Source organism: Kryptolebias marmoratus, linkage group LG22 (genome assembly GCF_001649575.2).
Source record: "Kryptolebias marmoratus isolate JLee-2015 linkage group LG22, ASM164957v2, whole genome shotgun sequence".
In the NCBI taxonomy this organism is placed as follows: domain Eukaryota; kingdom Metazoa; phylum Chordata; class Actinopteri; order Cyprinodontiformes; family Rivulidae; genus Kryptolebias; species Kryptolebias marmoratus.
Window position 1 is genome coordinate 8,448,643 of NC_051451.1, and position 23,703 is coordinate 8,472,345.

The window sequence follows — 23,703 nt, forward strand, 5'->3', positions numbered from 1 at the left end:
AATAGTTTGACATTAAACAAAACTAAAAGTTCAAAAGTAATTTAAAAGTTAAGTATATGTAAATCTAATTTGACTTATACTACAGAAGAAATCTGAATGATAGCTGTTTACTGAGCTGGAATGTGGAGGAAAATGGGAAGCTCACTCTGAGACGACGTGACTGCAGTAGGGTCACAAACTGGATGAGCTACAACCGTTCAGTTCATTTGCGGGGGCCTCTCTCTGCTCCGTCATGTGAGAAAAGATCCCACACACACACACACACTAAGAGAGGAGCGAAGGAATAAAAGCCTGAAAGTAAAGGAATGTGTCAGCAGACCGAGAGGATGAGATCACACCGGCGGAACTGGATGGGAATAAAAACGAGGGCGAGTGAGAACAGCGGTGAATGGATTCAGCAGAGAGAGAGAAAGAAAGACAAAGTGAAAGGTTGACCTCACTTCCATCTGTTATTAACATCTGCTATGGATCGGGAAAACTCCACGTCATCCGGATCAAATCTGGACGAACGATCAAAGTGGGATTAAAGTGACGTGAATAATCATTTACATTAAGTGGAAACGTAACTGACTTTGAGACAATATAGGATTGGACTTCAGAAGGTGACGTTCACTCATTTTTTCCCGCCACCAAAACACACAAGGCGGGCGATAATGTTCTTGCCCGTGTGTGTTTGTCTGTTTAGCAGAATATCTCACGACCCACTGGATGTACATCTACAAATGAATAACTTTGGCGTCCACAGCTGATTAAACCTCTTTTTTTAATTTAGTAACTTTTACAGATGTTGAACTAAGCTTGGTGTGGTAGTAGCTGAGAGTTACCCACAGTGTTAACAGATGGCATGAGCCCTCATTATTTTAAAAATTCTACCAAAGGGTCAAAACTCCATTTTGCAAGACAATCTTATCACAGTTTAAAACTCTGGCAAAGGTGGTTCTCAACCTGAGGCACTAGTACCAATGGTGGTATTTGTTATAAACTATTTAAAAGTTAAATAAGAAGCTAAATAACCAAGATAGGATGAACTATGAGGTGAAGCCAAAAAGTAGAAAGACTAAAAAAAAAATACATTCTTTCAAGCTAATTATGACAGAAAATGGAAACTTAATAATATTCTTAGAATGAGTCTCACACATCTGAAGCCCATAACAGTGGTGTCCAATCTTGGTCCAGGAGGGCCACTATTCTACATATTTTAGGTGTTTCTCTGCTCTGACACACCTGATTTGAATGATCGATCAGGCTTCTGCAGAACTTGAAGACCTGCTGAGGAGCAGGGAAACATCTAAAACATGTAGGATAGTGGTTGTCCAGGACCAGGATTGGACACAACCGTCCTATAAGAAACAGCCTAAAGGGACCTACATTCCAGACTTCTTGAACTCCTATTTTGCTCTCCTGACTGATTTAGTGAAAAAAAAAACCAAACAAACAAAAAAAGTACAACTTCAGCTGAATGTTGCCTAATGCCTCTTTTACACAGACCCTAATTCAGAAGTCCGGCTCTACTCTACTCCGAAGCAGGGACCGAAAAAGCAGGGAACGAGTGCGAAAAAATGCAGATGTAAACGCTCGCAAAGCAAGCCAAGTAGAGTGGAGCCGGGACTGTTAGGGTCCGTGTGAAAGGGGCATAAGTAGCCCCTAGCAGAACAGACTGGTCTGAATAAAAGCTGGCGAAGGTCTAGAATGTAGCAATTATTTATTTTTATTTATTTATTTATTTATTTACAGTAAAACTAAAAAAAACTACGTACATTTGTGTTTCTGCTGGAAGTTTGAACAAAGCTTTATTTCAAACATAATTTGTAACACTGCTTCCAAGCTCAACGTCTCACTGACTCCCAGTTACTTCATGTATGCAGGTACGGAAACACTTTTCTGGGTATGTGACGCCCAGAACATCCTGCATGCCGGTCTGTTGTTCCATCATTTTACACACAGAAAACATTCAATACTCCCAATTAATTCAAAAGTAAAGTTTACACAGAAACGTGTACCTTGATGAGATGAGTCTGACTGCTCAGTGGGCATTTTCATTGATCTTTATAACAGCTGATAAATAGCTAAGAAAAATAAATGGGATAAATTAGCGGCATAAACGCCCATCTGAACAAGTTAGAGGCCATCTACACATTAATTGTTCGAACTTTGTCTCGTTGAAGCAATAGAGCATAAAAACCAAAAAGAAAACCTAATAATCCATATGTTGAACATCAGAAAACAGCTGAAAGCCTCCACATCACAGGAGTTTCCAACATGTTCACCAGAACAGCAAACTAATCATCCCAAAGCCATTTTATAACTCCAATCAGTCCAGCGGCAACAACAAGCTCACACCCAACTGTCCAGGATTAATTACTGTTATGTAACGTGTGTGTGTGTGTGTGTGTGTGTGGTTCATGATTGCGTGCAGAGAGGTTTCTGCAGCCTTCATCAGCTTGTTGAGCTCTGACCCTGCTTTGCCCTCATCTTGTTCTCCTCTGACAGAATAATTTGGTTTAAAAAGACCTCCTCTTTGTTGGCACAGAACCAATGACTAAAACCTTGGCTTTTAAAATGTGTAAATTGCCACTGGCTGTTATTTTGAAACAGCTCATTTCCAAAGGAATGGTTTGTAAAAAAAAAAAAAAAAAAGGTTCAGTCCGAATTCAGCACCGTAATGGAACATCACATTGGCTTTAATGGAATGATTTTAAACTGGTTTAAGATACATTTTCTTGACAGATTCATATAAGCAATAAATCATCCATACATCTCACAATGGTGATCCTCAAGGCCAACTGTACCAACTGTCAAGCATGGGGGTGGTAGCATCCTGCTGTGGTATTGGTGCACAAAGTGAATGGAATAATGGTCGACTACCTCCAAGTTCCTCAAACAAACAGTTGGATGGTTGAAACTTTGACATAGTTGGGTGCCCCAATGGAACAATGATCCCAAAACACACATCAGAAGTGGTGTTTGATTGGATAAAGCAGATTAACATTAAGCTGTTTGAAGATTTGTGGACTATGATCAAAAGTATGTGCCAGGAAACTGACCAATTTCAACGAAACTCTGCCAATTCTGCCAAGAGTAGTGGACAAATACCCATCAAGAATTATTCCAGAAGCTTGTTGATGGATACAAAACATATGTGGTCATGGTACAGCTTGCTAAGGAACATTTACCCTAATATTAATGTGTATATGTGTATATTTGAGCTTGTATGCACAAACTCAAATTTGAGCACTGAATTTTTGGTTTTAAAAACCGCTAATTATTGCCATGATGAGCAGATGGAAACTTGTGATCACAGCTGTAAAATGTTACGCCGATGACACCCAGGTCTACTTTTTAATCTCTTGAAAACAAGAATAAACTGATCGGTTAATGAAGCTGCGGGTTTTGCTCGGAAACGCCGAATTTAAAAAGCAAAAATTGACGTTTGTGACCCTAATAACCTTGACGATTCATTATTTAACCACTCCGGCCTGTCATATCATTATGAGAAACACAAAGAGTATTTTAGACCAAGTCTTGTCTTTCAGTCAAGGTATCTCTTTTCGATGTAATGTTTTTTATTTTGTCACTTTCCTTGGTGTAACTGTTTCCAACTGGGTCCAGAGGTATTGTGAGTAGTGAATCTGTAAAATAGAATTTAAACAGCTTGAAAGCAGGTGAAAGAGATCTGTTACCCAGAGCTACAACCCCTCAACAGACCTTTTTGTAATGACTTTGTGGCAATAATTTACTATAATTTATAATGATAATTAAATGCTACTACATGTTTTTCTTATTCTTTCTGCTATTTGGCTGCTATACAGATACAATACTTAGGATAACTTATATTTTGTTTCCTTAATGCTTCAGTTTTGTTTTGAAATGCCCAATTAGGCCCGTCCCAATAAACGATAAATCAATTAATCGCACAATAAATTAAAATGAAGTCGGTAATTTTCATTTATCGGCGTTATCATTTCTTCGTGTCTCTCTCTGCTTCTACTGAAGTCACTGGGTGACAAAAGGCTCAGCTCCGGTGCTCTTCACTGACCCCTCCCCCTTTCTCTTAGGGTCAGGAGGGCGTGGCCTATCGCGTCAGATAGCCGGCCAAGGCGAGTCGTCTTATACTTCTGCAGCAATAGCCCCCGCGAGGAGTTAGCAAGCTAAAGAAACGCTGTTTGATATTGGGGGGGGATTGGTTTCAAGGTTGAACGTAACAGCAGCGGTGTGGGAGCACTTCGGACTCAAACCAAATGACCGAGGCGAACATTTGTGCTTCTGTCGCCGTGTGCTTTTGTTAGTTTGCACTTTTTGTTTATAAAACTGGGAGTTTTGTCCGTCTTCTCTATATAAAACTAATGATTATTATTTTTTTGAAGGGCAATATAGTTTACAGACTTAATAATCCGTACTGTTTTGGTTGAAAGTAGTTTTTGTTTTTTTGTATTTAGTTTTTATTCAAGTGCATTCTTTATTAACAGAGGCTGAGAGTCCATTTTATTTTTGTTTTCGGTTGTTTTGTTTATTTTGTGTTCCAGTTCCAGTGTTAAGGTTCTTTTGAAATTAAAGTTTATTAATCTTCGAGAAGATGTACTTGCACTGTTGTGTTATTATTATTAAATTAGATCAAAACGGCCTCCAAACGATATTATTGTTTATCGCAATCGTTTCTGAGACAATTAATCGCCCAGCAAAATTTTTTCTAGTGACAGGCCTATGCCCAGTGGCATTAAATTATCTGACCGAGAGGTTCAACCCTAGAGTCACAGGACTTTTACTCAAAAACTGCAAGCTTTAGGGGACCAAATCTTGGAGACTTTTGTGGTTTTACCTCAGACAGTACTTAGAATTACCTGGTACTCTCACAGTGAGGCTGCAAGTTTCTGATTGTTTGGTCTGCCAGTATCAAATGCCTCAGCTACGCATTTATTCTTCACCCATAGTCATAAAACCTGTTTATGCAACACAACAGTTAGATTCTGCTTTAAGTGAGTCAGAGAGAGAAACACTACGGAGGCGTCGTGCTGCAAAGAATAGTTGAAATGGGGATAAAGTCAAATGAGGAGAAAGATGCAGCAAATCGACACAAAAGATGCAATTTTCTGATTGTAAAGTAAGAAAGGAGTGGCGGTAAATCAGACCCTAACTACGACATATCAGCACAAACATGAGGGAAGGTGCCACGTTGCCAAATTTAAAAAAGGGAATTCAGTGCAAAAGCGCCATCTTCCGCCCAAACCCTGCACGGGTTAGGGTCCAGGAACATGCAGGAAAACTGAATCTGAGGATCGACCACCTGCTTCTAAACACAGAACTCTGAGCTTTGCTTCACAAACAAACCGACAAAGGAATTATGCTAACTTTGGCTCACCTGACTCAGATTAATTTATCTGTAATTCCTGCTCTGTTGTCAGAAAAAAAAGATGACTTCAGAGATCTTCAGGACAATAACATGAGTGTCACTGTTTTAATGTATTATTGCATCATAATTGAAGCTTAAACCCCTCCCCCCCAAAAAAAATCCTGAAATATTAATCATCTTCAATATTTTAGACATTTTTTAAAATTAAAATGTAAGAAATACAACACCGTTTCGAAACACGTTTGTATCCTGCAACGTTACCCGTCTCGATTTGTTCTTTAACAGGTTTTCTTGCGCCTTCAGCCAGACCCGAACGGATCGAAGGCGTCATAAACCAGAACGTGTGGGCCAGAGAACCGGGCCGAGCCGAACGAGCCGAACGAGCCGAGGAGGCGCCTCGCGGACGGGAGTGGCTGCTCGCCATCAATAAGTCATGTGGTCACATTTGCTCGCTCGGGCGAGTTGTTTTGTTCGGAGCAGAGATTCAGCCGAGACGAAGAGATTTCACGAAAACTATACATGTTTTAGTATTCTTTAAATATTTAAATTTAAGCTACTAATAAATACTAAACCCACCACAGTCCCATTGATCAGATTATTAACACTTGGGGTGTTTTATTTCATTAACCTAGTTGAACAGACAGAGTCAAACTGAAAAGACATCAAATTTGGGGACTATTTTTGTAAAAAAAAAAAAAAAACTCCCAGTATTTACCAAAAACAGCAGGCGGTTTATGTTCCAACATCAGCTCTGCGTTCACTTCATTGTGCCGCAGATTCATTTTTGATCACTTAAAAGATCTAAATGATAAATAAATTATGAATCCGGTCCGCTCGTGCCTGTTCACTCAGCAGCGCGGTTGCTTTTATTTCTCCGACGACGGCCGATCGATCCGTCCTGCAGTTACAGCTCAGGAGGCACTTTTAAACGCTCTCCGTGTGCTCTTAAATAAGAAGCTGCCTGAACACGGATTAAATATTCACGAGCGTCCCGAGAGCAGCCCCTGGATAACCGGTGAGACCACGCCATCCTTTGTTCAACTGAAGACTTTGAACTCAGTCGAATCTTTCCGTTTATTAAAAGGTTTACATGACATATCTACACATTTTATTACAACTCTACGCTTCATTTTACCTGAAAAGCATCATTTTTACTACAAACATGCTTCATTTTAATTAGAGTGGCAGGATAAAAGGATTATTTAATCCTCTTTCTTGTGAACAAAACAACACGCAAATAGGCGGCATCTTTTTGACTTCCACACATGTTTTTATGGGCCTTGTAGTCTTTTGATAACTCGTTTTTTAAATTCCCACAAAGGACCCTTCAGTTGCTTCTGTTCTGTGGTGATTAAACAAAATTAATTTGAAGGTTTACTTGTCTCACATCACTACTCAGTTGAAGTCGTTTCAAGGCGATCTACACAGGAATATGACATTATGGTCTCATTAAATAAACAGAATTTTGGTTTATTTAGCCCTTATGAAACCAAAAGGGGCTTTGAATTTCAGTTTTGAGAATTTGAAAAACTAAATATTGCATAACAATGGAAGGAAGGTGACAATTAAATTGCCCATGTCTGTCTGTTAGGAAAATATCTCCTGATTTACGAGACGGATTTTAAAACAATGACTTGATGTACCTCTGCAACTGATTCACTTTTGGAGTCAACCAATTTCAAGATGGCCGCCACAGCCAAGCGCCCTTGGGAAACACAAAATTGGCTATGTCCTTCCAATTTCACACAACACTCAGCTAAAATGGTGTGTGGTAGTAGCTGAGCTTTGACTCCATTGCTTAGTTTGAGCCCAACACATTGCCTGACAGTTCTGCTGAAAATCTTGACATTCACTGTTGGAGTCAACCCTGTTTGTCGTTTAGCAAAATATCTAATAAACCACTGGACAGATTTCATTGTTAGATCGCAGAATTATTATTAGCGGTACAAATGAACCCAATTCTAGTTAGCTAATTGACATTAGTTGACACAAAAATGACTATAAGTCAAAAAACCTTTACAGATACTGAAATAAAATTTCACCTTGTAGCAGCTGAGAGTCATTACCAACACATGCAGGGTTTCCTACAGTGTATTACCAATTATTATTAGTGACACTGCCGCCAGGCTAAGCTTTGCTTGTTTATTCTAAATACATCATTTTTTATACACGTTTTTTTCCACCCGCTCCCCCAAAACCACTACCTTTATCTACCTCACCGCACGAGGGTACACACGTCAACAGTGACACAATTGCGCTGTTCCCGCCCCTGCGCGAAGGTCCCGCGTGGTGTCGCGTCGTGCACCTTTTGTAACTTGCCACAGACCACACGCGCCGCGCTACATTCAAAATGGACAGTTTCAGTGCTCTAGCAGAGCTGGTTCGCCTGTATCAGCATTTATATGATCCCTCTATGAGAGATCACAAAGATAATCAAACGGTTCAAAACTCACGGAAGGAGATTACTGCTGCAGCCGATAAAAGGAGTGTTTATAGACCACAGAAGGGAGAAATATTAGTTCTAGCCTTTTTTCTGGGGGAAACCCTGACATGCATGCTAATAAACGGTAAATGACACCAGATCTTCATTTAAAACTCTGGCATAAAATGTGGCAGTCCTAAGGATGTTAGGCCTTTGATTTATTTCCATTTCTAACACAAAATCCTAAATATCCAAAGGTCTTGGTTTTCTTCTTTTTTTTTCTTTCATCTCTCATAACTCCACAGAGAACAGACTCCCACTGAAATTAATATGAACTCCGATTCTTCAGCTCCTAATCCAGTCCGGCTGCACTCTCATCCGAAAACCCGGATTATTAATCCGAGTCTGTCAGTGCAGCGTGGAAGTCCATCTGAAACAGCTGCTGGCGAGCGTTAAAGAGATGAAAAGTAAGTCCCCGTTGCCTCCGAAGATTGATTTTAAGTTGCTGTTAAATGAGGTCATGTGACTCCATTAAGAAGCCCTGGATAATTTGTTCTCCGTCGTGTTTTAACGGTCTGTATGAAAACAGAGTGTTTCCATCTGACAAAGTGCTCAAACATTTGTATATATACAGCTCTTTCTGCTTGTACTTCCACTGAGCTTATACAGCTTTATTGTCTGGATACGAGGCATCCCCCATCATGCTGATCCATTAGACTGGTGAAAATGAAGGAAACATAAAGAACCAGAACGTCGCTGTACCTAAAGCCTTTGTTTCATTGAAGAGTTTTTCAGCTGCAGGACTTGAGGTGAGTAAACACTTTCTCTACTCTTTAACAGTTTGTTGTCGTGTTGACACTTATATTAACTAACCGTGCAAGAGTGAAGGATGAGCGTGTTTTGTGAGAAGAATGAATCGTTGCAAGTTGGTCTTATGTTTGTAGAGGTGACTGGTGAGTGGAGGGGCAGACAGGGTGGGAATATTTCAAGAAAAATCTAATAAATACTAATAACATCATGGTAGCCTTCACATTGAGGGACTTTTTTTTTAATTTGCTCTGATTTAGCCATGTTCCAATAGGTTGTGTAAGCTGTGGAGGGCGAGGTTGTCACCCAGTGTGAAGAAGATCTAAAGACAGTATTCGTTGACTAGTTAGAGACACAACTGCGAGGCAATACGCAAAACTATACCTGGAGTCACACTGAACAATACGTTTGGACAAACTCGGTAAAATTTGGGCCAAAATTCACCAGATGTTTGCTTACATATCAACAAAAAAATACAGCTTTAGATACACCGAAACTAAATAGAGGAGGGTTTGAAATGCCCATCACAACTCGGACTATTCTGAGGGAAAATATGGCTCATGTATTTTTAAAAATTGTTCAAATTTCCTGTGACAAAAGGGTGAAGCCCCTCGACTCGCATAGGAAAGTAAAAATCTGTGGACTTTTCAGGACATTTTGGTGACAACTAGAGAGGATGTCGCTCCCGATTCCTTATCTGTCTCCTTCAGGGTATGGCCTACTTCATTTGATCTCTCTCTCTCCCGCTAAAAAGAACTTAATGGCATTCACGACTCTGCTAGCCAGGTGGCTAATACTGCTAAACTGGAAATCTGCAGCTCCACCTACATATACAAGCTGGATGAGAGAGGGTCTTTTTTTTCTTAAACTGGAAAATAAATCAGCCTGAGTTTGGCTGGTTCGACTGAATCATTTGAAGTAATCTGGAATATTTTTCTGTCTTATGTTAACGGCACATGTTGGCTTGAGATCCTTTTGGATTCAATTCAGGACACTCCTGCCTGAAACGTGTAAAAAAAAAAAAATTAAAAAATAAAAATCGAAGACTCCGTTTTTGTTCATAAAAAGACAAAATAATGGCTAAACTCCTCAGTTCTTAAACTGCAGACAGAAACAATCAGAAGATGTCATGTCTGATTTCTTGAATAATCCCCCCCCCGGATCCCTCTGCGACATGACGAGGAGCGGATCGTCTCCGGAAACCCATCGAGGCTTTTCAGGTTTCTCTAAAGCAGTTCCAGAACTTCAAACTGAGCCCCGTCCTCTTCCTCTTCCTCTCCTCTCCGCTCCCCCTCCTGTCCGAACTCTCCCACTGTTTTCCTGCTTTTATGCAACTAAAGTCTGCCACCAAAACAGCCTCCCTGCTGAGCCACCCCTCTCCCCTCCCCACTTGCCCCCCACCCTCCTGTTTAAACGAACACAGAGTCCTCCCTCTGCACACTGACAGACGGGCGAAGGACACAGATGACTGTTTGCGGCCCGCTGGTTTTTCATTCCGCAAAAAAAAAAAAAAACCTGCAGATGAACAAACAGCTCTGTTTTTTGGAACTGTTTATTTGTTTTAAACAAAGTCTCAGCGCTCTGTGGAAAATCCCCTTTGTTTTCACACAATAAAAAGGTCAGCAAAGGTTTTTACCGTCTAGGTCTTCTGATGAATGTTGGCAGCCGTGGACTTTAATGTGACTCTAATTGTTTAATCAGGTCTGAGCATAAACATTCCTGCAGCTTTAGGCTCGTTGCTGTAGACTGACGAGTGGATTCAATAAGACCGCACAGTATGGCTTCTTTTTTTTCCATGCGGGGTGAGAAGGGGGAGGACGTCCTCGCTCAGCATGGCTGCAGACCAGGGGAGTCCAGCTGTAATTATCCTGTGACATAATAACCCCGAGTTCTGTTTGTTACCCTCTGGATAAGAAGCTCCCTCTGCTGAACTGTTTATATAATCATAATCATTTTGGATGCGGAGAAGAAAACAACGGCTGGATTTTACGCACTTAAGGACAAATTATTTGTAGACAATGTCTGACACTCACCCCTGAAACAGAGCCTGCCCCATTTTTGTGAAGGCAAGTGGTGCGGCAGATTACTGAGACGCAACTACCACCACTTCTCAGGAGACGCTAAATACGTCTAACTACACGCCAAAAACTACTACCCTACCAATTTGTACCAGAATATCTGTAAAATTGACTGTTTGCTAAGGTTAATTAGCTGTGGTGGCCATTTTGAACCATCAAGAGGTTAATCAGTTCTGAAAGTTTCGTAAACTCTGTCCAGTGGTTCATGAGATAGTTTGCCGACGCAGCAGACAAGTACATAACCGTCGCATGATCGTCAATATTTAATTGTGGCGGGTGATAACTATAGCAGGATTTCCTCGAAATGTTGCATTAAACTTAGGTTAAATGTGGGAAAACTGCGCAGAGACAGTGCTTGGTTGGCAGCACATTTTGAGGCACACTTCTCCCTTTGCGAGGACTTTGTGAATTAGACATGATTTGCGCTTGCAAGGTGTGGAATTCGTTGGATGAATCTGAAAAATTTCTTTCAACCGTTTCTCACACAGTTGTTTTGATGTTAACAACAGACAGATTTTGTTTTTAATCACATAGAGCCTGGAACTGTGGAAAATCTGACGAGCACCCAAATTGTGCACGTCAACCCTTCCACCGTTTCTCTGAAGTCCGGCGAAAACAATCTGAACCCGGCAGTCAAATGGCTTCGGGCTAAACGTGACATTTTCTAATAAGAGGGGCACAAATATTCCCGCATATCCATTCTGAATGGCTGCTGTGTCTGAGCGGGGTGGACAGATGGGTCGATTGTCGGCCCAGACGCCTGGGAACGTCGGGCGGGGACAACGACACATTGAGACGGAGCGACGCGCCGCTCTCATGCAGTCTGGCCGAGTCATTTTAATCGAATTAGGCTCCAATATGCAGAGTTACAGAAAAAAAGATTCTTCTCTCCTTTTATTAGTGAGGTTTTTCCAGAATGGATCGGTGACCTTCAGGAGAGAGAAAGGGGACAATTTGACAGGACAACCTGAACTTTCCGTGAACTGGAGACATGAGGAAAATCCAAAGAGCAAGCTGCTTAACTGAGCGTGGTGACGAACAACTCTGAGTAAAGAAACTGACTCTTCAACAACCCGATCGTAATTTGGGTTAATGGAGCGCCTGATTTTGGCTCAAAGAACCAGAAAAAAAAACAAAAAAAAAAACCCACACAGATCTAAGAGGGAGAAGGTGCGAAAAGCAGAAGTCATGGCAACAGATGCAGCGCAGTTAAAACGCCGGCTTAATATTCACTGAAAACAGCGGGAATAATGCAGATCACAGAGTGGGCGGCAGTGGGCGGCAGCGCTGAACAAAAAAAAAAACAACTTCAAAACGTGAAAGAGTAGGGCATTTTTCGGCGATGAGTTTGAGGTCAGAGGAAGAAGAGACAGAGAAGGAAGAGTTGTGGCTCCGCTGGGAGGAGATAACCTCCTTTTCCTCTGCTCATCACAGAGGAAGGCTATCTTTGACACTAAACAGGCCAAATCACAGCATCCAGAGGCAAGAAGCGGCGGAGGAAACCAACACAGACTATTCTCAGCTCCAAAGGAGCCGCGTGTTTTACGATTGTCACAGTGTGTCGCTCTTGTTTGCACAAGTCTCTGGAAATGCCTCATTTTAGGAGCAAAAAGTCGAGACAGAAAAGGGGGAGGTGGGCAAAAATGGAGGAAGGAACAACTGAGTGAAGGAATGAGAGGATGAAGGAAGACGACGAGGGATCAGACGGAGGAATGGAGCACTCGAGATAAACAACAGAAAGGTCAAGAGGACTTTTCAGAAGTCCGTCTGATCTGTCCTTCTCTGAGGAGGAGGAGGAGGCCAAATAAGTCACACCAGAACAGCTACAGGAGCCTGGATGAGACATTTCTGGTTGTCAGTCACTTAAAGCCCAGAACAACATTGCATTGATGCATAATTAATCGGAAAAAATACATTATCTCAACAACATAAATTTTTAATCAACTATGATTCAAATGCATGTGAATTTCCTGTCAATTATGCTGCATTAATGCACTCGTTTATTAACGGTACCAATCCATAAGCATCGTAGTACCCTTAATAGTATTTGCCCATCATTCCTCCACTTCCGTCACAATTTTATATTTTATTTTTTTCTTATTATTTATATAGCACTTAGGAAGGTGCGTATGAATTTTAGATATGGTACTCCTCCCACAGATTAGGAAAAAACCCAAACTATGCAGCTCGATCAGGAATGACGGGCTTTTGGTAGCAATTTACCGTAAGACGTACACAAAATTTGCAAAAAATACAAATATTTCCAAAGAAACAACGAGAATATGGCAAAACAAGTAAGAAAACCCAGCCTGCTTTGGAGTTCTCCAGCTGTGCAGAGTGAGCACATCGAAACTCTCATTGTGTCAATTTTTATCTACTTTTCAAGTGACTGTTCGCCTGTTCACTTTTCACTCTGTATTTCTGTCTGCCTGTCTTAATAAGACGGCTGCCAGGAAGTGAGAGGCTCTGATGTATGGTTGCCATGGTGACCCTAAAGGCGATAGTGAATTTCCTGGTGCCATCTCATTGAATTCTGAGTGGATTTTTGAGAATCGTGGCTTTTTGTTGTGTGGCACAGCTCGCAAAACCCTTTTTTTTGGATCACGGACCGGTTTCATATACAACAACTTTCCTACGGACCACTGGGGGAAAATAAGTTCCCCGGCAAAGTTTGGTTTTTACTCATTCTTATTAGTGTTAGCTTGCAGATTTGCTAGCATGTCGAAAATAGCCGAGTCAAGTGCAGAAAGGAGGCACAATGTGGTAAATTTTCAAAATAAAATCCCCTGAATACAAATGGATATTAAAATATTTCTACAGTTTTAAAAGAAAGGCTCGATGTAGCCTAGTAACAAACGATCCAGAGACCAAACCAGTCCTTGGCCCAGTGGTTGGGGCACCCTGTTCTAACACAGCTTTAACATTTTCTTCAACCTTTGTTCTTTTTAAGGCCTTTGCATCCTCCATGAGAAGACACAAAGTCGGCTCTCAGTCACGTGGTTGAGTGACGAAAATTGAGTCATTTTGTTTGTGTATCAGCTTCATCCGCCGCTTCTCGACACAAGGGCCCTGGACGAAGTGTTTCTCACAGGGGTTTGCGCCAAGTGTTGTGTGATTGGTCAGAAGTTGTTGTGGGCGTGTTCATGCGGAAAAGCCTGTTAGAAAATACAGCCATCTTTACAACTCATCCAGCAAAACATTTAAACCTGTGAACTTAAAAAGACTTTTTTTGTGGCTGTGGTGGCCAGAAGGAAGTGCGCCTCGGCCGGGCAGCGTAGGGACACGTTCCCTTCGTTGTTCACTGTCAAAGTTTCAAATGCCAAACGGCGTGTACCGTCTCAGTCGTTTTAGGGAAGGGAATCATAAATCTGTACAACAACAGGAGAGTTGAGAAGCCGATGGGAAAAAATTCCTGGGAGTTCTGATCAGAGTGTGTCGTGGACGATGAAAGGCATGTGTGAAAACGAACGTCGAACAAACACGTGACCAAGAACCGACTTTCTTGATGTCTTATGGAGTATACCAGAACCTTTCGACACTTTTTTAATGCAGCTTATACATCAAATTGTTGACAATTTGACAGATTAGATCAACGCAAACGTAAATCCCGAACTACTGTTTGGTTTTGATCACGTTTTACGTCTTTCTGCTACTACATGAAACCTAACCTGTTGGTTCACTTGGTGGAGCTGGGGAGGCAGATATAGTGCCATTGCAGAAAAATCCCACGCAAGTTGCTGTTTTTAATTTGAGCAGAAGTGGAAGAAATGCCAGTATACCCCCATTCTCGACCCTTTAACAGGCGGCCATAAAAGCGGCAGGAAAAAGCAGCCGCTGCTCTGCGGAGCAGTAAAAAAAAACGTTGGGTGGGGGGGGCTCGGCTCGGCTCCCTGCAGACCGGCTCTGTGGAGAACTGGTTGTTCCCAGAGTCTCTGACAGAAGCGGGACGGCTCATGGAGAAGAAAAGGAGTGAGAAGCAGATGAGATGGATGGTAAGAAGCTTCAGAAACAGCTTTTTTTTTTTGTCCTCCTCCTTCAGGCGTTTTCCCCTCTCATAAACACCCTCCTCTCCATCGCCCCCTCTAATTTTCCACTCTTTGCTCCACCCTTCCTCCTCTGTTCCTGCCTCCACCCGTCCTTTAACTTCATCAACACGTTCTCCCCCCCTCGCCTCTTCACCTCCTCGTCCTCCCTCCTCTCTTCAGACGTCAGTAACAGATGGGTTCAAACGCAGCGTAACCCCGACCCCGCCCAGCCAGATGTGTTTTGTTCCCTCATCCTTTCAGGCGACCGACTGAGCAGCGCTGCAGATGTCAAACGGCAACGTTATCCTTTCTTCGGCACCAGGAAATGTGCTCAGCGAGGGTTTAACGAAGCTGAAAAACCTCGTCAATGACTAGACAACACAAACGAAGGACACAAATCTGATCCGAAATAGATTTTTTTTTTATGTCCACATCTGATCCCGGGACTCAATAAAACTGCCCCGGTTTATGGGATATTCTGGGTGTGGTGCTCAAATCTAAAAGATAATGTGCATTACTCACTGTAAATATGCTTGCAACACAATTGATTGTCTAAAAATAAAAAAAAGGATAAGATTCTTTAATCCTACGATGAAAAACCAAAATAGTCATTTTCTTCTAGGGTTTTACGCATCAGGACATAATAGAGTGGGGTCTGGGCTTTGCCAGGCTCTAAAATTATTTAAATCTAACCTCAAGTGAACAAAAACACACAACAGATTCCACCCTGTCATTATTTATTAAACAAAAATGAAGCCAAAATGGAAAAGCTGTGTGTGAAAAACACAGTCCAGCCTCTGATCCAGCAGGTTGTAGACCCTCCTTTAGCAGCAAGACCTCTCAGTGGTGGCTTTCTGCAGGACCTTATCAGTCTCTCACATGGTTGAGGAGGAATTTTGTCCCATTTTTCTTTCCGACATTGCTTCAGTTCATTGAAGTTTGCAGATATTTGTTTCTGTTCAGCTCTCTGAAGGTCCCACTACAGCATTTCAATCAGGTTGAGGTCTCGACTGGTCTTAACTGGTCCTTTGCAGCACTTTGATTCTTTTTTTCTTTTTTTTTGAGCCGTTCTGTTGTAGATCAGCTGCTGTGTTTGGGATAATTGTTGTTTTTGACCCAGTTTTGTCCAAGCTTCAGCTGTCAGACAGATGGTCTCACATTTGACTCCAGAATCCTTTGGTCTACAGAGGAGTTCATGGTCGACTCAGTGACTGTAAGGAGCCCAAACCATCAGCGCTCCTCCACTGTGCTGACAGTTGGTGCGAGGTGTGCTGTGCATTATGGGTAAACATCTCTAATTCGGTCTCATCTGTCCTAATGACATCGTTCCAGACGTCTTGTGGTTCATTCAGATGAAACTTTCCAAACCAAAGTTTTGCCTCCATGTTACTTTTAGGGCTTGTTCACATTTGGTTTCACGAATCGGTTTTAAAATTCATTTCAGGTGATTCGACTGGTCAGCTCTGACAGTCCTGTTAACGTTTGGTGGTAAACCGCGTATCCCAAAAACATTTCAGCGATCAAATGTCAGCTGCTGTACGCAGAGACGCACGCAGAGGGCTGTCAGCGAGCAGGAAAAAGGAGCTCCGTCAGAACGACGACCATCATTTTCCACCTGTGAAGACCCACCTCAGTAAAACGCAGCGCTCTGACTGCCGTCAGCCGTTTTACACAGCTCCTCTGAACGCATCATCGCCGCTGTGTTTAAGAAGGAGAATATAATGCGACGTAACACTGCTGACAGCACATTATTATAGCTGACATCGAACAAAAGCCATGGCCCGACAGCTAAACAATCAAAGCTAACAGCAAAATAGATAAACTCACCCATACAGAGTCCTGAAAGCCATTTCAATGAATAAAATCCCAACAAAACGATCATTTTTATTAGCATGGACTCCAATAAGCGGTTCATTCAGACGTCTAGCTGGTTGGACTTTCAATCATTTGCTGAATCAAATGGATCAGACCGCCTCCAAAGGTGGTTCGAATCCAAATGTTTTCAGTATACATTGAAAGATTTCAGACCTATATTTAATGCTATGCAATACATTCCAAGACAGAATGTAGCGACAAATGTGAACAGGCTCTAAGAGGGAAGAGGCTCTTTGGTTGTCCTGCAGTGAACTTTGACCTTTAACATGCTAACTGAGGCCTGTAGAGTCAGAGACAGAGCTCTTCGGGGTTTTTTAAATCATTTTTCTGAGCACTGCACAGTCTGACCTTGGGGTGAATTTGCTGGGATGTTCACTCCTGGGAAAACTAACAGCGATATTAAAGATTTTCCACTTCCAAGTAATCTCTGTCTCTCTGTAGAATGACAGTTTTGGGAATGACCTTTAACCCTTCCCAGACTGATGGGCAGCAACGGTTCCATTGCTGATGCCTTTCCGGCATTACATCCTGATACGTAAAACTACGGAAGAGGATAAGGGCCAGTGGTGGAAAAAGAAAAAAAAAAATCCAGAATTCTGATGTTAATCTTCGACTTCGGGGATTTTTTTGTTGTTGTTGTTCCACCAAAATCATGTTTCTTTTAAAAACCTTGAACTGAAAGAGGGCGGACATCCATCTATGGAAAACAAAATGCCCATGAGAAATTATTAGTCTGAGGCAACCATTTTGGAACCCTGTAGCAGAAAAGTATTTCCTCGTACTTTTCTCGTTCCAAATTCAGTTTCAGATTTAATCCGTTCATCTTAGGTAAAAACCTCAACAATCAAACCGAGAAAAAAGTATAAACAGATTCAGGATAAATGGCAAACCCTCACAGAACCCCTCTCTCTCTCTCTCTCTCTCTCTCTCTCTCTCTCTTTGGAGCCCAGATTGGAGGATCTGTCATCAGAGTCGTCATGGCGACCCCTCCCATCACCTCATCCTGGCCAGGATCCAAAGCACCAAGCCTGCTCAGCTCATGTTGCAGTGCATTGTGGGCTGTCAGAGCTTTTCCTCATATCGCAGGATGTGTGTGTGTGTGGACGGCTTCCTCACTTGTGATCTGGGAACAGAGATGTTGTGAGAAGTCGACCTCCTTTAGAAAACTGCGAGCAATCGAGGAGGTCTGTGGCAAGGTCAGGTGGAGTTTCCAGGAAATTGTTTTTTAAAACAATGTAATACACTCCGGGGTGAAGGAAGCAGGACTTTATGGGTGTATTCACAGTCATTGGGAAAGGGGGGGGGGCTTTTATTTTTTTTTTCCAGCGTGAGTATTTAAATGTTAAACTGAGGGGCCGCCTGTCACTTGACTCACTGTACCACGCTGAGTGTTTTCTTTTAGAGGGTGGAAGGCGGCAAAACAAGACGCTCGAATCGATTTTTTTAACCTCTTCGTGCATGAAGCAGCTGTGTTCGGTGATTTGGATGTTTAAAATTCACTTTGACAGTTTTAAAGTTTTTCAAACCTTATTTTAAGAACTCACCTGATCGTCATTGGGTCCAACGCTGAGCTAAATGACACGTTGGGTTCATCCGAGGTCGTTTTTAACCCCACTTTAAGACCTCCTAAATAACCCGTGACACTTTATTTTATTTTTATTTTTTTATTGTCACCTCATGTTGAACCTTGGAATATAAAGATGAGGTGGTTAATTATTCCCACGACGGAGTCTGAAAATGGCTGGGCAAATCACTGAAGACAAACAATATTGTAAAAAAAAAAAAAAAAAAGGTAAGACTGTGAGATTCAAAATCAGATTTTTTTTTCCAATGAGACAATTGTGTTTTATTTAGCATTAGATTTGAAAAGTACAATAAATCTGAAATTATATTTATTATTTTAATAGATTTTTTTTCTGTATATTATCTAATTGTGAGCATTCTAAATGGATCCTGTTTATTTATTTTTATTCAGCAAACAGCCTTTTCTGGCTGCTTTTTCCAACAGCGATGCCTACAGCTGCAGCAGCACCGACATAAACGGCAACAAACTCTGAAAGCGTGCTTCGCCCTCGATTCGTGGAAATCGACTAACGTCACAGAGGGAAACGGTGGTCTTATGTTTTGTTGTTTGCGATGCAGAAACTACATTTTGCTGCTAACAGTTGAGTTACTGATGGAGTGTTAAACCCATCTGCTGCTGGCAGCATCGGGCATCAGGGTTTATAAAAGTGAACTGTAACTTTAAAACAAGGCTTGCATCGCAGCATCGCACGGTGATTCGGGGCTGAATCGTATCGCATCATATCGGGTTTAGCTGCTCATATATCGTTGGCTGACCAGAGCTGCACAACCCCTGGTGTGCCTCATCACTATTGTCGCGTTCATGTCCTGCATGCCAATATTATATTTAGCCAATCCGACTGACCCTCATTCCTCCCTTCCCCGATGCCAACGGCGGGTTTAGATGGCGGTGGCTGAGACGATGAAAACACAGAGTTGCGACGACGGACCAAAAGGAAAGCAGAGAGAGAGAAATATAGGTTTATCCCAACATTCAACGACATTGCAAACGCGTGCTTTGCTCATATTCTGTAGTTGAATTATTATACAGAAAATTAAAATGAATAATTAAAACAGTAACTCAAAAACCAATAGGTTATTTCTGATCCAGGCTGATGGTGTCACAACAGAGGATGTTGTTCCTTGCATGAACTCGTTACCGTCATCCGAGCAGCTGATTTACTGAGCGCGACCACAGCCAAACCGATTTAACCTCCGCTGTTTGTTCCCGAATGTGCATCAAGGTCACCCATCCCCCATCCCCCCCCCCTCTCTCTCCGAGGCCGCTGTCATTGCCGCGAGTTCCCGGGAGGCCGAGAGTGTCGGAGGGTATTTGTGGGTAAGGAATACGCTGGTGTAAAGCTCCTACATAACCCTGCACACACACACTCAGAGTCTTCTGGCAAGTGACTCATCAGTTTCGTGTCGTTGTCCTCTGCATCGCTCCATCACTTTCGGGACGACTGTGTATCGAAACAACTCGAATCAAACGCAACTCTTCGACACAAAAACGTCTAAATAAAAGATGGTTTACGACAAGATTCCCCCCCCCCCCCAACGTTCATCCAGACAAACCAACTGAAACAAAAACATTTTAAGCGGCCGTTTATGTTTGGAGATACAAACGGAATGATTGGTGAAGAAACGTGATCAGATCCATTTTTCTGTGCGGCTTCAGCACACACACACTCACACACACACACTCACACACACACACATGAATGAATGAATGACGTTATGAGGGTTTGTCTTACAGGCCTGCCCTGCAGATGAGATGGGTGGAGATGATGATGATGTCAGCCTTTTCCCTCATCACGGCGACCGAGCAAAAGGAGGAGAAAAAAAAATAAAAATTCTGAAAATGTGACCTCAGCTTCCAGGAAACGCCCGCTGGACTGAGTGAATCTCTTTACTCGTCCAGCTGCTGATTTAATGACAATCTGTTGGTACGGCATTAACAGGTAAAATGTTGCTCTTCTGCTTCCAGCTTCAACACAAATAAACATCAAGGAAAACCTTATTTCATAAAAAAATTTTAAACTACAAGCTGGCTTAAATGTCCACTTTGTTCAACGAGGATGATGTAATAATCTCACTGGGAGGACAAACGTTTGGCTGTGTGCAGTCTGACTCTGGATTTGAGAGAAAATTCAAGACCCTATAAGTGCCTGCTGCCTGTCAGGGCCGAGTTTGGAGACGAGATTTAACTCCCAGCAACATCTGACGCCAAGATAATCCCCCTGCCTTCACCTTCAGCACCTAGAAGTCCTGCAGCAGTGAGAGGCACGCTGGTTAAAAAAGGAAGAAATAAAACCGACACGACCCTTTGTTTTGATGTATTAACTATGTAAGAGTAGACTTTTGTGAAAGGGAGAAGAGTTTGTGAAGGTTTTAATAAGTGTAGACAGCTGGAAGGTTGGTTCCACAGTTTAGGAGCTACAACTGAACAAGGCCCAATCGGCTCTGTGGAGCAGCCTGGACCTCGGGACATCTAAAAGCTAACGATTATTAGATCGAAGAGATCTAGAGGGCACTTAAGGCCGCAGGAGGTCAGACAGGTATATCAAGGCAGATTAAACCTAATAGGGTTAAAATATTTAAATGTTTTTTGTGCTTAAAACTGCATCAATTAACCAAAAAAAAAAGAGTCATTAGTCAATTAGGTAGTCCTAATTTCCTGACAAAAAAGAGAAGAGAAGTTAGAATTAGCCTACCTGATGGTTACATCTGCACACAAATGGTATTAAAATGAAGTGGAAAAACAGTTCAGATAGTTTGAGTGAAAATCCCCCCCTCCCCCCGTCTGTCAGTTTGAATCAGACAGTCTGCAGGTTTTCAGGCCGGAGGCGGCGTCCCACTTTCAGCTAATCGCTCGTTTCCCGTCACCTTCTCTCCGTTGACCCCGCCCTCATTGTTCCAGTAACGCCTCAGGGTGTGATCGCGATGAAAACGCTGTGCTTTTTTTTTTGTTTTTTGTTTTGGTCTGTTTGTTTTAATCCAAACAGAAATTGAACGCTAAAACTGGCCCGCAAGACGTCAAACCCCTAAAGTCCCGCGGACCCAGATCTCCAACGCAGAGCCGATCCGAATGCCCAACAGATGTTGGCGTGGAGTCGGCCCACATCTGGAGGACTCGAGCTGAGCGTTTCATTTAGCAGGAATGTTCGAGGAGTGTGTGTGTGTGTGTATGTTTGTGTGTCAGACAGGAACCGAACAGACAGAAAGTCCAATCTGATGGAGCGCCGCTCGAGGTCAGAGCAGAGTGTTTTCTTTTGTGAGCGGCCATGTTTGCTTTCCCCTCAGGGGAGACTGGAACGAGTCCTCTGCGAATCCAGATTACATCCTCTGGATTAAAGCGTCAAGATTATGGCTCGGTTTAATAAGGTAAAAGGAAAGAATTTCACTAGAGTTTGATGTTTGGTTGTAATAAATGTTGTAGCTTAGCACTGATGCAGCTAAATAAGGCAGCGTGTAGTAAAAAAAATTAAAGATACACAGACAAAACCTCACACTTAGCCTGCTGGGAAACTGGATATATCTGTGTTTACAGTTTAGAAATAAAGTCCGAAGTTTCTGTGAGGAGAATACTTCATGTCAGATATTCAACTTGGTGATTAGTTATCTTTTCAGTTTTTTTTGATAAGACAACATTCATACCAACACTGAGATTATTGTGATATCTACAGTTCTCCAAGGTCGATATAAGGTTTTGCTACATCTGAAAATTTTGCCAAATTAAAGGACGAGATACTTTAAGGCTGAAATGTTGTGCCTCTTCGTACGTAACAGTTTAATGCCCTGACCATCAAGAAATGTGATGACTAAAGAGAGGATCAGGAGCTGGAAGTTGAAGACAAAAGGACAAGCGCCCCCAAGTGGCTGGCTGCAGGACTATTGCTCAGCCTCACCTCTCTATGGAAATAAATGGGATAGTTGCTTTACTAAAAAAATTAAAACATTAACTTCAAATCCTTTTTTCAGGTGTTGTCTTATGACTCTTCATGCAGCTCTTATCTCATCATTGTATGTTCAAATGGGATTTATTTTTTTAAGGAAAAGTCTCGTGTTATGCTGCACATCCCTACTGCACAGACTCTGTGCACCCAAAAACAACAAACAAACAAACAAACAAAAAACAAAAAAACGGACAATGTTTAATTCTGAACAACAAGAGGAAGCAAAGTCGCTTCTTCCATCCATATTGCTGCCAATGGCACGAACAACCCGTATCAATGTTGCTGGTTCAGTCTCATAAAAAAACAACGACAACAAAAAAAAAAGGCCTACCATTCTTTGAAGATATCACTGTTTAAAAACAGGATCATTTTCTGATGAAAAATGACTGAGTTATAGCCCTTTTTTAGGCAAACCTTTAAAGGGGGCCTAAAAAAATTCACTTTTTGCATGTTTTTGTACTTCCATTTGGGTATCTACTGCTTCTAGAAACAGTCCAAGCGGCAAAAAATAAAAAATTTAAAAAACACCCAGCCAATAAGTAAATGTTTTCTGGTGTCTGCAAAACGACCCGTTTCAAAAACCTCAGGATTATTGTGTCACAATCCCCGTTACCCAGCAACCCCAAACCGAGCCCAGCCCCTCACCTAGCAACCCAAGTGGAGCTCCACCCACTTCAATACAAGAAGACCGTCACGTTTGTTCTGCTGGTTTTACCGCTGAACAATGTCTGCTGGAAAAGGAAAATGTTCTGTTGTCGGCTGCAATATAGAACATGCCGATGTCCCAAAGTCAGAATCCTCAGAGTTTGAATTAATAACGATATAAATGTGCGGCAGATCCGCAGAGTTTAATCCTTCAGTGAGTTTATTGTGTTGAGGGGCGTGGCCAACAGCAGCTTATTCGCATAACAGTGATGTAGCCCTAAAACCCCTCATTCTGAAATGAGCTCAAGACAGGCAGAACTGATCAGGTGAAAGCTCAAGCATAATAGGTCCCCTTTAAAAAAACAAGACGCCACGCGATTTGTTAGCGCTCAGACTGTGCGCCGTTAATGACTCTCAGCTACTACCCCTTCAAACCTCCGCTCAGTACCTGTAAAGATGGCTGAGCTGTAGACACTCGTGTGTTTGGGAAGGCCAATTAGCTGTGGGAGAGGCCATCTTGAATCAGATTCACTCCGAATGTTAAATCAGTGATAGATATGTTCCATTCAAATCATCCAGTGATTCAATTCAATTCAATTCAATTCAATTCAAAAATACTTTATTAATCCCAAAGGGAAATTAAATGTTGACGTAGCTCATTTAAATCAAGGAGTTATTATAGATGGTGATGGCTGTGGGCAGGAAAGATCTCCTGTACCGGTCCGTTTTACAGCTAATCTGAAGAAGCCTTTGACTAAAGAGACTCTGTTTTCCTATGACGGTCTCATGAAGAGGATGGTTAGGGTTGTCCATGATTTTCTTGATTTTATGCAAAATCCTTCTTTGCATCATCATCTCCAGAGGTTCCACAGTCATCCCCAGAACAGAACCAGCTTTCTTTATCAGGTTGTTGAGCCTTTTTAAGTCCCTGGCTCTGATGCTGCTGCCCCAACAGATGATGGCAGAGGAGATGACACTCTCAACA

At 42.1% G+C, this 23,703-nt stretch overlaps 1 protein-coding gene and 1 long non-coding RNA gene across 2 annotated transcripts in view; one reads left to right on the forward strand and one right to left on the reverse strand.

Annotated features, from left to right (window-relative positions):
- Nucleotides 1–23,703, reverse strand: part of LOC108247402 (spectrin beta chain, non-erythrocytic 1) — a 139,740-nt gene that overhangs the window by 103,094 nt on the left and 12,943 nt on the right. The window lies entirely within an intron of this gene.
- Nucleotides 13,915–20,227, forward strand: LOC119616686. The gene is made up of 3 exons (XR_005232664.1): nt 13,915–14,646; nt 17,505–17,750; nt 19,874–20,227. It is a non-coding gene; the product is annotated as an uncharacterized LOC119616686 (long non-coding RNA).